This window comes from Neovison vison, chromosome 1 (assembly GCF_020171115.1).
Source record: "Neovison vison isolate M4711 chromosome 1, ASM_NN_V1, whole genome shotgun sequence".
NCBI classification, from domain to species: Eukaryota; Metazoa; Chordata; class Mammalia; order Carnivora; family Mustelidae; genus Neogale; species Neogale vison.
Window position 1 is genome coordinate 254313884 of NC_058091.1, and position 12202 is coordinate 254326085.

Consider the following 12202-nt stretch of genomic DNA (forward strand, 5'->3'; position numbering starts at 1 on the left):
AATGGGAGACAGGGCCACAGGCTCAAGACATGTGAGTTCAAACGTATGTTTCCCCCTTGCAATCGTCGTGTGACTACAGGCTGGCCAACAGGACCGGCAAGAGTTCTCTATCTTTATATCCAAAGCAGAAGGAATGGCTTTCCCAAGGGGTTCTAACGAGACTGTGTAAGTTAAGTGCTTGGCACCAATAAGAACACTCGCCCCAGTAACTCTGATGACTTTACTGTTATGCCCTCCCTTAGTCTAGTCACTTCCTTATTCACCATTCCTCTGAATTAAACAAAGACAACAAACCAAAGACAGAAGTTCTCACTGGTCCTGTATGCCTCCCAAAGAACTAAGCCCACTGTCCTGGATGTGTTTGAACCAGACTGCTCACACTCCCATGGGGATCAGGCAAGGGGCTTTTACTTTGGGTGGGAATGGACTTGGTAACCTCCCCAAATCCCTTTCAAGTCCAAGATTCTAGTAAGAACTTAAGTCAACCCAGACTCTCACCCTTCACTCTTTCTCCACAAAGAAATCCAACCAGATTTTCCATGGAGGAAATGCAAGAGAGATGGTTCCCTCTACCCCTCACAACACACTTCCTCCGCTCTTCACCAGACATGCCTATCTTCCTCGTTCCCATTCTCTTATGCTTCCTCGGGTGGTCTTCCCCTTCTGTACTCCCCTGAAAATGCTCCATCTCCTTTCTGTTGGGTCAAGCAATGCAGCTTCACCTTCAACCACGTCTACCCCATCCAGGTCAACCATAGCCAACTAATAGGAGCCACCTTCCTTAGCAGGCAGTAGACCATCTACTCTCCTGGAAGCATGGCCTCTGGCATCTCACTCCATGACCAAAAATATTTATCACAGAATTCCTTTTCTGTGCACATGGAATTTTTTTCTGTAAGAAGCTCCTACAATATAATTTTCTCCATCCTCTTGCGTGCAATTTAATGATTCCTGTCTCCAGTTCCAAGAGCTTATATTACCTCCTTGTAAAACAAACTATGCCAACAAATATTTATAACTGTATATTAAAAAAAAGAAACTTCCCTTGCACATTTTATGTACTGACTTCATTGTGCTTTTTGTCTGGACCCAGAATCTAATAGAGCTAGGCTGCAGCACTGCAACTTGCCCATAGGTGGCACCAGCTCACACACTTTTATAAGTCAGCAAGAACTGCAGTCTTGAGATTAAGGTTTCACGTTATGTAAAATGAATTAGATGCATACTTCTTTGCTTTGGGAAACTTAGCTGAACTGGACTCCCTCTTGCCAAGGCTCTGGTTGGTGGCGCTTTCCCAGTTGACTTGCCATGTCCATTTCTCACAGAGAGATCCCTTCTCCAGAGCACAATTTAGCCTCTTTCAGTTAATCCTGCCATGTCATAGTCAACAGGTGTTCCCAACATCTTTTAGGAAGCATGTCAGGGAAATCTCCAAAGGCTGCAAGACCCCAGGATGCAATGATTTTGCTCTTAAGACATAGACAAAATCCTCCATTGAAAGGGGCTGGCCTCCTGCCTCCGGAAAGGAGTGTGAGTCCTTCTCAGCCAGGAGACAACTGCCTGAGCTGGACATTGCCCACCAGTGTTGTCCAAGTAGGCAAACTCTTGGCTCCTTATAAATTCTCCCTCTGAGTTATAATTTTTAAAAGCAATTGCGAAACAGCTTTGGGTGAACCAAAGGAAACGCATTGGACAGCACTTGAAAAACAACGTATGCCAACACGCTGCCTCCATCCAGGACTGGGACTTAAATGAAGGTGGACTTCACCAGGAGCAGTTTCTTCCCCAACCACTGCAGCTGGGCAGAGAAGTGGGACTGTAATGAGTTAGAGGGAAAGCTAACTGATAGCCTTTTTAGTGCATTTTGGAAAACCCCAGCCTCCCGGACATTTCCACATTATCTGCTTCTCCCTTGCTGAGTCAGAGCTGGGCTTTGCAAAACTCATATTAGAAATGTCTGTTCTCCACGGTCCTTTCCAGCTGCCCCCCATCCCACCCCCGCCCACACATGTGCACATGCCTGGGATTCTTTTTCTCCTGGCGATCAGCCCCAGCCTCCACAGCCCATTCTTCCCATCCCCCAAGCCCCACACCTAGGGAGCCTCACTTTCCTACCCTCTGCTTGCAAAGCTATTAGCACTCTGTCTCCTCTCCCAGATGGGCTCCCAGAAGCTTTCAACAGGCTGGGCAGAGCAAAGGCCTTCCCAAGACTGCAGCCCACTTAAGTGAGCACGGAATCACACCAAGTTGTGCTCACTGATCACTCATTCTACAATCATTGGTTGGGAAACTACTGTGCGCCAGGCACTGGGTAACATGGAGAACATAGACTACATCTGTGCCGCTCTGAATCCTATTGTGTAACAGCTGCTTTCATTTTGTTGTTAGAAGAATGCCTGGAAATATTATTGTTGATATTGTGTTTGTTGTGACTACACCTTTTGCCTTGATGTGCCCTTTTCACATCTGCAAGTGATTTTGCCACATGCTATGAACTCTACTCTCCAACTTCAGTCATTTGTAAACCATCTTTATAAGTTTTACCCTAAGCATGTACCACCTATGTTTTATTGGCTTTATAGAAGTCTTTTAAATGACTCGCTTTCTTTACTTAGCCGTTTTTAAAAATTTTATATCACTACCATAAATGGAAAATTTGCCATAAATAGAAGGCAACCCTAAAATCAAATGCAATTTTAAAACTATGCTCTGAAATTTTAGCTAAATACAGAAACTTGAGCCTGTGCCCACTCTCTGTTAGGGGAACACAGGATTGCATTAGACAGGTGTTAAAGGCAGTCTAGCACTACACTGACACTAACTCCTTAGCTTTATCCAGATAGTTAAGTGCCCTCCCTGAGGAATGTAGTCCAAGTTCATGTCTTCTCCCTAACCATCTACAGCCACGTTAGTTTGCCACCAGTAACTTCCATAGAAATCAGTCAGCATGGCCACGTTCTGTGGCAGTAACAGATAACCTTCAAATCTCAGCAGCCTAAAACATAAAGGTCTACTTCTTGCCCATACTCACTGTGAGTTGGCAGGGTCCACACCCATTCTTGTTGCTCAGAGTTCCAGGCCAACGAAGCAGTCAAAATCTTGAAGATTGAGGGTCATTGTGCCAGAGAGAAAGGAGAGAGTAATACAAAGAAGGCACTGGGTGCACTGGTTTGTAACACTTGCCCCCAACAATGAAGTCTCAACCACTTCTGCTCACTATTCAATGGCTGACTCAAGTCACCTGGCCAGCCTTGACTTCACCTGAGCAGGAAGTACAATTCTACCACATCCTGGAAGGAGAGAGAGCTCCTCTCTCCTTTTTGTGATCAGCCATACAGACTTTCATTCCATCCCATGCAGTGATAACACTGCCCCAAACAATTGGTCTCCAGCCTCCCCAGGCAAAGATTTCTATACCATCCACAACAACCCGGCAGACCAGACCACTTACCATGCTGTGACCATGACCATGCTCTGCACTTGTCTTCCCCTCCTCTGCTCATGGCTCCCACTTAATGGGACACCCCTCCCTGTCTCTTATCTTACTCACCTTTCAAGATTCTACCAATTCCTGAGGTTTTATCCACCCCCAAAATTGAAAGTTGTGTACTGTGTGTGTGTGTGCTTGCATGTGTGTGTGTTTTCCTGGGGGTAATATTTTAGATTTTCAGAGCTAAAAGGGATGGACGTCTCCATTTATAATAGAGTTTCTCAACCCAACACTGTTGACATTTGGGCAGGATAACCCTCTCATGTGGGGGACTGTTCGGTCCATTGTAGTATGTTTAGCAGCAACCCTGGCCTTTGCCTCCAACTGTGACAACAAATTATGCCACAAAACACTGACTGTCCCTTTGGAGGGAGGGTAGAATTCCCCACAGTTGAAAACCACTATTTTACAGGGCAACCCAAAGGAATTAAATATTGTGCCCAAGGTGACACAATGAGTTAATGGCCAAAGGGACTGGAGAAATCCAGGTTCTTGATTCCCTCACCCCCCCACCCCCACCTAGGATTTGGTGTTCTTGGCACCAGTGCATGGCTCTCTGGCTGGGAGCATAAATAAAGGAAATAGGCTGAGCTCATATTCCTTTGACACATTTGATGTGCCCATTGAACAGTTCCATAAAGAAATATGCTCTCTCTCACCTAAAACACACACACACACACTTCTTGATCTAACAGTCTTTGACTTTTGATGTAGATAGCAGCACAATTTCATTTGCCTTTCATTCTACTATAAGGCAAAGAGTGGTGTTAATCCAGGAACAAGATGGCAACAGTATTATAACAGAGAGGTTCTGGGGGTTGCATAAAATTGGACAATGTATGCCCATCCAAAAGGCCAAGTATCACAGCAAGTTATTAGGATTTTTCAAAGAGATGAAATCCAAAATTTGATGAGATATCTTCTGATTATTAGAGATTGGAAACTGACTTTTTTTTTTAACGTGCAAGTGCAAACTACAGGCCACACAAAATGCGAGGTTTGACCATGAAGGCCAGCCACCCACAAGTGACCACATCATGTCCCGAGGTGAACATGTTCCAGCCATAGCTCACAACCCTCCCTGAATGTCAGCCATCTGGAGGGCTTTGAATCCCACAGAGTCCCACACCCCACTCCAGACCTGATGAACAAGAAGTCCCCAGGGTGGACCTCTGGGACCTGAGTTTTTGAAAAGCTCCTAAATAATTCTGACGTACCAGGTCCCTCAACAGCTTTAGAAAACAGCGTACGAACTCTTTCCCCCAACTCCCCAGACTGTGAGCTCCTCAGGGCGTGGAGAGGACCACGTCTTCTCTGTTTCAATTCTCCTCGTACCAGCCCAGAACTAACACAGGCTAGGTGCTCTTTAAACATTTACTCAAACTGAATCACGAGAAAGGTTGAAGTAGTAATTGCTTCCAGGCTTTTCTCTTGGATCTTATTAAAAAAAAAAAAAAAAAAACTCTGTGGTATTTGCTTGCAACATTCTTCTATCAATTCCAAGGTTCCTTGGAAGAAAGATGGCTGTGGAGGGCAGGGGAAGGGACAGTGGGCATGTCGTGTTATTGCCACTTTGAATAAAAGAAGAAATATCTGCGATGAGGTTTTCATTCCAGGAGGGCTGAAGAGACTCAGCTCTCACCAAGCCCTGTCCTGGACAAGACTTCCTCTGGCTCCCTAGAGGGCACAGAGGGCAAGGCTTCACCTTGCGTGGGCTGCCCTAGGGGAGAGGTGGTCCTTTGGCGTCATTTATTGAATCCAGCAAACTTCAAATCCACCCACACCTCTTTCCAGCAGTTCCACATCTGGAAAATTCCTTTCCAGATATGCTGGGACAAAGGCACAAAGATGCAGGAACAAAAATGTTTGCTGCAGCATTGCTGGAGGGAGTGAAACTGGGGACAAACCCTAAATGTCCATCACTGGTCATGTCTGAAATTGACCGTGGTCCATCGGTACGACAGGAGACCAGCCGGCAGATCACCCCTATTTGTCTCCATCATGGCAACTCACTCAAGCCCTCCACAGTCCTCTCTGCCATTTGCATTTCCCTGGTCACTGTGTATTTTGGGTCTGAAACTCTAGATCATAGTCTCTCCCAGAAAGAAGCGCTGTGCATGCTTTAAAGAAAAATAAAATAAGATGAAAACAGAGAGGGAGGCCAACCATGAGAGATGCTTAATTCTAGGAAACAAACTGAGGGTTGAAGGAGGGGAGTGGGCTGGGAGGATGGGGTAACTGGTTGATGGGCATTAAGGAGGGCATGTTACATGCATGCAGCTGATGAATCACTGAATTCTACCCCTGAAACTTATAATGCAGTATGTGTTAATTAAATTGAATTTAAATAATTGTTTTAAAAAGAAGCAGTACACAGCTACAGATGTCAGAAACATTCCCCTAATACAGTGCTAAGGGGCAGAGAAGTTCCAGAACGGCATGAGTGTCACAGAGTTCCAGCAGCAAGCAGGGGGCATACTGAAGGGCATGCAAGGGTGTGAACCAGAGTGTCACAGAGGAGCTGATATGGTGCTGGGTAAGAGAGCCAGGAGGGGCTGGCACCTGGATAGCACCATTGGCAGGAAGTCACCGTTCACTTGGCCTCAGGGGACAAGGGAAGGCCTAAGGTTCCTGGAGTCCAGAGATAGCTGGACTGTGGAAGGAAGTTCCAGCATGGCCTATGGCCTCAGGGACAGGGCCACTTCAGGAACCACGGGGAGCTAAGGCAGAAGCAGAAGGAGAAGAGAAAGTAAATACCTCAGCCTCTTCTCTTTTCTTCTCTCTCCTCTGGTCTTCCTACCTCTGGCTGGTGCTGCCCATTGGCCACCCCACTCAGAAGCCAGAGGCCCTGGGAGCCAGGATGTTTTTGGGGATTGGCCTCCCAGACACAGAGCAGGGCAGAGAAAGATGGAGAATAGCTGGAGGGTCAGGGGAGGGGAGGCAAATGGAAAAAAGCCTCCAGAAACGTGGTTTGACCTCATTGGTGTAAATATATACATATGACATCTTTTCACATGCATGACATCTGAGGACACACAGCACACCACCCCCCAGGGGCCTTCTCTGGGAGTGGAATTTGGGGTGGTAAAGATATTCGAAAGGAGAACTTGACTTCACCTACATTGGTATTCTGGGAATCTTCAACAATGAGCAGGAGGGATCTTTAGAATAGAAAAATGTCATCACTGATCTGTAGTGCTGGACCCTAGAAATGAGAAAAAGAGAAAGTCTTTCCTGCCCCCTGAAGACCAGGTGGGATCCCTCTGAGATACTGCCCAGAGCCAGGCAGGGAGAACTGCAGGGACAAACGCATGGAAGCTGGAAATCAGGCAGAGCTTCAGGGACAGCCAGCAGATATGGTGGCTCTGCCATGGGGACGAGGGCCAGGCAGGGTCTAAAGCCAGATAGGTAGATCAGGACACAACCTGAAGGACCTTGAATGCCAGGAGTGGGGGGGGCTCTTTCCTGTTTGGAAGGTTCCATGCCTCCAGGAGCTTACTTCTAGCTCTGTCCATTGGCTGGGGATCCTTGGACAATTTAGATGACTTCTCTGAGCCTCAGCTTTCCCATTGGGAAAAACAGATTAATGACCCGCCCTGATCTCACAGGATTGCAGGATTCGATGAGATGTTTGTGTGACACCTTGTATCTAACTATCCCGCAATTCATCATGGTATTATTGTGAGGGTGGTTGACATCGGTTAAACTCACAGTGGAACTAACATGTGGCCCTTCTCTCTGCTGGGACCCCAGAGCTGGCAAGGTAAAGGCCCCAGGCTCCTCCCATCAGAGGAGTCAATACTGTGTGTTCTGTAGTCACAGTGTCCCCCTCACTGGGCCAGCTGTCTGACGGCCTGTAAACAGATGAGCAGGCGGGGTGGCCAGTGAGATAGTGCAGATGGCACTGAGCAAATCCAGCTGCACTTTTGGGAAAACAAGTCAGAAGTGACAAGGGCCCCTGTGGACATCTTTCTCTGTGACGGACGGCATACCCAGGGAGGCCTCCAAAGGAAATTATGAGATGGACCAGACCATGGCGTGCCTCGCCAAGAACTATCTCCACCCTGGATTTCCATGGCCCACGTCCACAGAGACAGTGCAGACTGCTGGAGGTCACCCTGGCCGGGCTCAGGCAGAGACCATGTGGGCCTTCAAAGGGCCAGTCTCTCAAAAAATTTAGTCTTCTTGGCTCCCTTGTCTGAGTCCTTCCTCCCCGCGGACTCCTTCCCACTTTGTTCACCTATGCTCCTCCCTCCCGAGACCCTGGGGACAGACACATAACCAGGAATGCATGACCCTCAGAACACAGAGCTGCCCACATCGGGCCAACCATACCAGGACGTCCTGGGGGGATCTCTAGGGAGAAAGTCAGACTCTGGTTGGGGCTGGAGTTTCCAGCCACCAGCCGTGGTACCTCCTCCAAGCACTCTGTCTCTGATACTTCTGAATTTGTTTCTTGAACCAGGCAAGCTCTGCCAAGATGCCTTGCCTTTGTATTCCTCTCTCCTCTCTACGACTCCCTTCTTCTCATTGGCTAAGGGCTAATGCAAATATCTCATGCCTGGAATGCCTTCTCCTCTCCTGAACAGGAGCAAGTCCCTCCTTTGTGCCCTCCTGGCATTTGCTACAGGCTGTGCCTGGCCTAAGGCACCATCACATTCTTCTGCCAGGTTTGACCCTCCACAGCTCTGCAAGACATACAAGGGTGTACGCATGCACATGCAAAGGCACACACACGGGCACACACACACGCACACACCCACACACACGACTTTCTTTCACCTTTGATTCTAAGGTTGATTCCAAAGCTTTATGTAAAGAGGTAGGTGTTCTTGACATTCACTATGAATTGGCAAGGCCATACAAAGGAAACATAAGCTTATACGAATAATCTGCCCACAGGGACACTCGTAGTAATACCACTCATTGCCACTATTATTAAAAATGAGAACAAACATTTACCTCTATAGGTGGAGCGGGGGACACTGTGCTGATTATGTTGTGAGCATTCTCTCTAATCCTTGGGATGATCCCGCTGGTTCGCTATCCTTATTTTAGAAGCAAGAAACCTGCAGTCCTGAAAGGTGAAAGGGAAAATTTTCTGTCCCCAGCTACAAAGTGGCTGATCCAGCTCTCAGACCCTTGTGGCTCCAGGGACGGCGTGTCCCCCCCCCAAGCCCTCTGCTTTCAAGGTGCCTTTCTAAGTGGCAGGTGACCCTCCCACTTCCTGCTGTGCCCACCCCGTGGCTGCCCAGCCTGCATGATACTGGCACTCCCCGGCTTGTGTGATGGAGCAAGAGCTTCTCAGGGGATGCTGTGGCCTGCCGACAGAAGCTTCCTCAGTCTTCCTACTGCTGCTGCCCACTTCTGCAGCTCTCAGTGTTTATTATGCTTTGCTGCCGCGGGAAAGCTCCTGGTCTCCCTGTCTGTCTCCTGCAGTCACTGTGGCCTTCTTCATGAATATGTCTGGCAATGTCACAATGTGTTCTCAGAGTCTTCCTCAACCACCAGTCAGGCCCACACTGACGCCTGCTTCCCTTCCTTCCGCACACAGGAGGTATGAGTGCTGAAAGCCATCACTTGAACTTGAGATCTGGAGCAATGACACTGAAGTCCAGCTGCCTGGGTCAAAGGCCAGCTCTGCCACTCGCTACCCTTGTCACCTTGGGCAAGTGTGTTCTGCCTCAGAGCCTTATGTCTTTCCTCTGGCAAGACAATGATCTACTTTCTACGGCTCTTATAACAAAAGAAGGAGATGGTCAATACAAAGAGCTTAGCACAGGCCCTCTTCCTGAGAAGTATGCATTCAGTGCTAACTTCAAGTATTAAAAAAGGGTGTATGTGCCTGGCACTCTCCACAGTAGGCTGGAAGAGGGAGGCCCAGATTGCAAATAGATCCCTTTGACATGACGTGTCAGCGTTAGGAGGGAGAGTGCTGGAGAATGGCGCTCGCCCATCGCTGCCTCAGACAAGGCTCTCCCAGAAGAGATGCACCAACTAACTGCAAGGGACCCTGTGCCCCACTTCACATCTGTTATGCCCTGACATGGGTTTTCCTGAAATTGATTCTCACATAGTTTATGTTGTCTCTGCCAACCTGATGTCTTGAAGTCGTCTCAACTGTAAGGCGTTCACCACGTCTGACCCCTGCACTGTATCACTCACATCCCACCTTTGGGGCTCACACTGCCTCACTGATCACTAGATGTTCCTAAAGAGTTGGGTTTTTCCTTAATATTTAGAAGAGGAAAAAGGAAGAAGAGAATATGAACCTTTAAGGATCACCGGTCTCGATGCCAATATCTCACCTGCATTTAATCCACTCAGGAGCTCCTTGAGGTAACCAAGCTATCATTCCCATTTTACAGATGAGAAACTAAGGGTCAGAGAGGAAATTTACCCAAGCTGACATAACTAGAGATAAAAAGACAGGAATCTGTTCCCAGGGTCATCTTAGACCTAAGCCTCCCCTGAATGCCGAAAGCACCATTTTCAAACCATTAATAAAATTTAAAAAGAAGAAGAACCTCAGGTTATATCACAGAAGGAAACCAGGTTGGGCCACAGTGGCTCCTGCAGCCATTTTCATCTAAGTCGGTCTCCTGTCTTCTCTGATCATCTCCAGCGTCAATAATCAATTGACATATTAAAACAGAGTCCCCGCCTTTGCATGAGCAGAAATAGCCTGCTTATGTCTGCTTTCCTAAGCTCCACTCAAGAAGCTGAGATCCCTGTGCCTCCCTTTATTTCTTCCCCCTCAACTGTCTTCTGCCCTGGATAGAGTGCCTTAGTGCTGGAAATCATACTCCATTTCTTGGTGGCATTTCCACCTCAGCCTTCCGTAGGCCCTTCTCACCCACCACCTGCCAAGTCAGGGACATGCATCCAGGGGGTAGAAGTGACCAGTCAGCTCCCCCAGACCTGAGTCAATATTACTCATGACCAAGACTTAATTTAGAACCCCCCCTTCCTGATGCCATGTATCTTGGCACTGACATTTGTGGCTATCTTTCTGGCATAGGGACTTCTGCCAAGGTTATTTTAATGCTGACTGACACCTCTGTCTATTCTAGGAGTTTATCTCTGGAGGGAAGCAGCCAGTAGCCAGGTCTCAAGACCTCTGGAATGTAATATTGGACCATCCATAGTATACCGGCTTTCTGGGTGGGAATATTTATTATGTACTTTACAGAGTTAAAGAGATTTTTTTTTTCTTCCTCTCACATATTAGAGGAAACTAAATGTTCCCAGCCTCTGCTGACCCACATTTGTAACCAATCAATCTAACAAAACAAACCACAAAAAGGGAAGAGGTAGCCATAGGTGCTAAGAGGCTGTACAAAGTGGGAGAAGACAGACACAAATGGCCACATTATATAATTCCTATCAAAGGAAACAGAATGGGCAAATCCATAGAGACAGAAAGCCAAGCTGATTGGAGCTTACCATCTTGGTAAACTTGGGGCTGGGGGGAGGGGAATGCAGTGATGCTTAAAGGGCAAAGCGTTTTCTTTGGGAGTGATGAAAATGTTTTGAAATTAGAGGTGCTAGCTACACACCATTGCAAATGTACCAAATGCCACTGGCCTGTGTACTTTCAAGTAGTTAATTTCATGTATATTCATTTCACTCCAGTTTTTAAAAATATCACAATCATCGCGGTAAGGGTTTGATGGGGCTGGCGTTGCCCCATACATGCATCAGGATACAAAATGACTTCAGTAAGAAATCTGGATGAAAGGAGAATGGGGGTAGGAAAAGAAAATGAATCCTGGGTGCGGTTAACATGCAGACGACAAGCTTTGAGCTGTCACTTGATTATGCGAAGTGGCTGGAAATCCAACTGGAGCTTCCCAGCAGCTGAAGCAAGACGGAAGACGTGAGCTCTTCCAAAATTTACAGAGTGAAGAATGGAATGTGTCAGAGGTATGCAGAAAATGCTCTACTGAAGGCTGGAAGAATTTTCTCCCACGAATCCCTAAAGGGGACCACTTTAGAACCGGGCTCCCACTGGCAGGCCCTCCTGCAGTGTTCCCCCTCCCTGGCCACGTGAGGCTCAAACACCAGCCCTTTCTGAGAAGAAGCAGGCTTGGCAAAACTCCCAGCCTGTCCCTCCCAGGCCCACAAGGAAAACGGCCCCATTCAGAAAACTCTGGGGTCTATGGACCCCTCAAATAAACCAGGAATGTCGTCTAGTCAGTTCACCTGATATCTGCTGGGCACCTACTGCCGTGCTCAGGCCAGCTTAGGCACGGGGGACAAAACAGTCAGCAAAGCAAACCTCATGAAGCTTGTCTTCTAGAATGGGAGCTAGACATTGATTTTTTTTTTAAATCACATTAATGTATTTCCTTACTAATCGTGTTTAGGATGAAGAAAAAGCAAAGGAAAGGATGTGAGCAGGTAATAGTGGAGGAACTGGTCGTGGTGGCATTTAGGTTTCTCTCAAGGGGGTGACGTTTGAGATAAGATCTGGAGAAGAGTTCAACCAGAAGAGAGAAGGGAAGACTTCCAGACAGAGGAAAGAACATAGCAAAGGCTGTGAGGTGGGAAGGGGGAACCTAGAGGGTGCCAGGAGGTGAGGGAGATTCAGTGACACTGAGGCAGAGTGTGACAGACAGAGAGTGAGAAGAGGCAAAGAGAAGGACAGAGGCCAGATCATGGCAGACTGAGGAGGAAGGGAAGAATGTGCAGGTTCAGCTGCACGGCTGC

At 47.6% G+C, this 12202-nt stretch overlaps 1 long non-coding RNA gene across 2 annotated transcripts in view; it reads right to left on the reverse strand.

The window, feature by feature from the left end:
* The window catches only part of LOC122892666, a 225782-nt gene that overhangs the window by 51640 nt on the left and 161940 nt on the right, over positions 1–12202 (reverse strand). For both annotated transcript variants that reach the window (XR_006381438.1, XR_006381439.1), the window contains 2 exons: positions 8453–8567; positions 3032–3098 (listed from right to left, as the gene is read on the reverse strand). This is a non-coding gene — a long non-coding RNA (uncharacterized LOC122892666). The remainder of the gene's footprint in view (positions 1–3031; positions 3099–8452; positions 8568–12202) is intronic.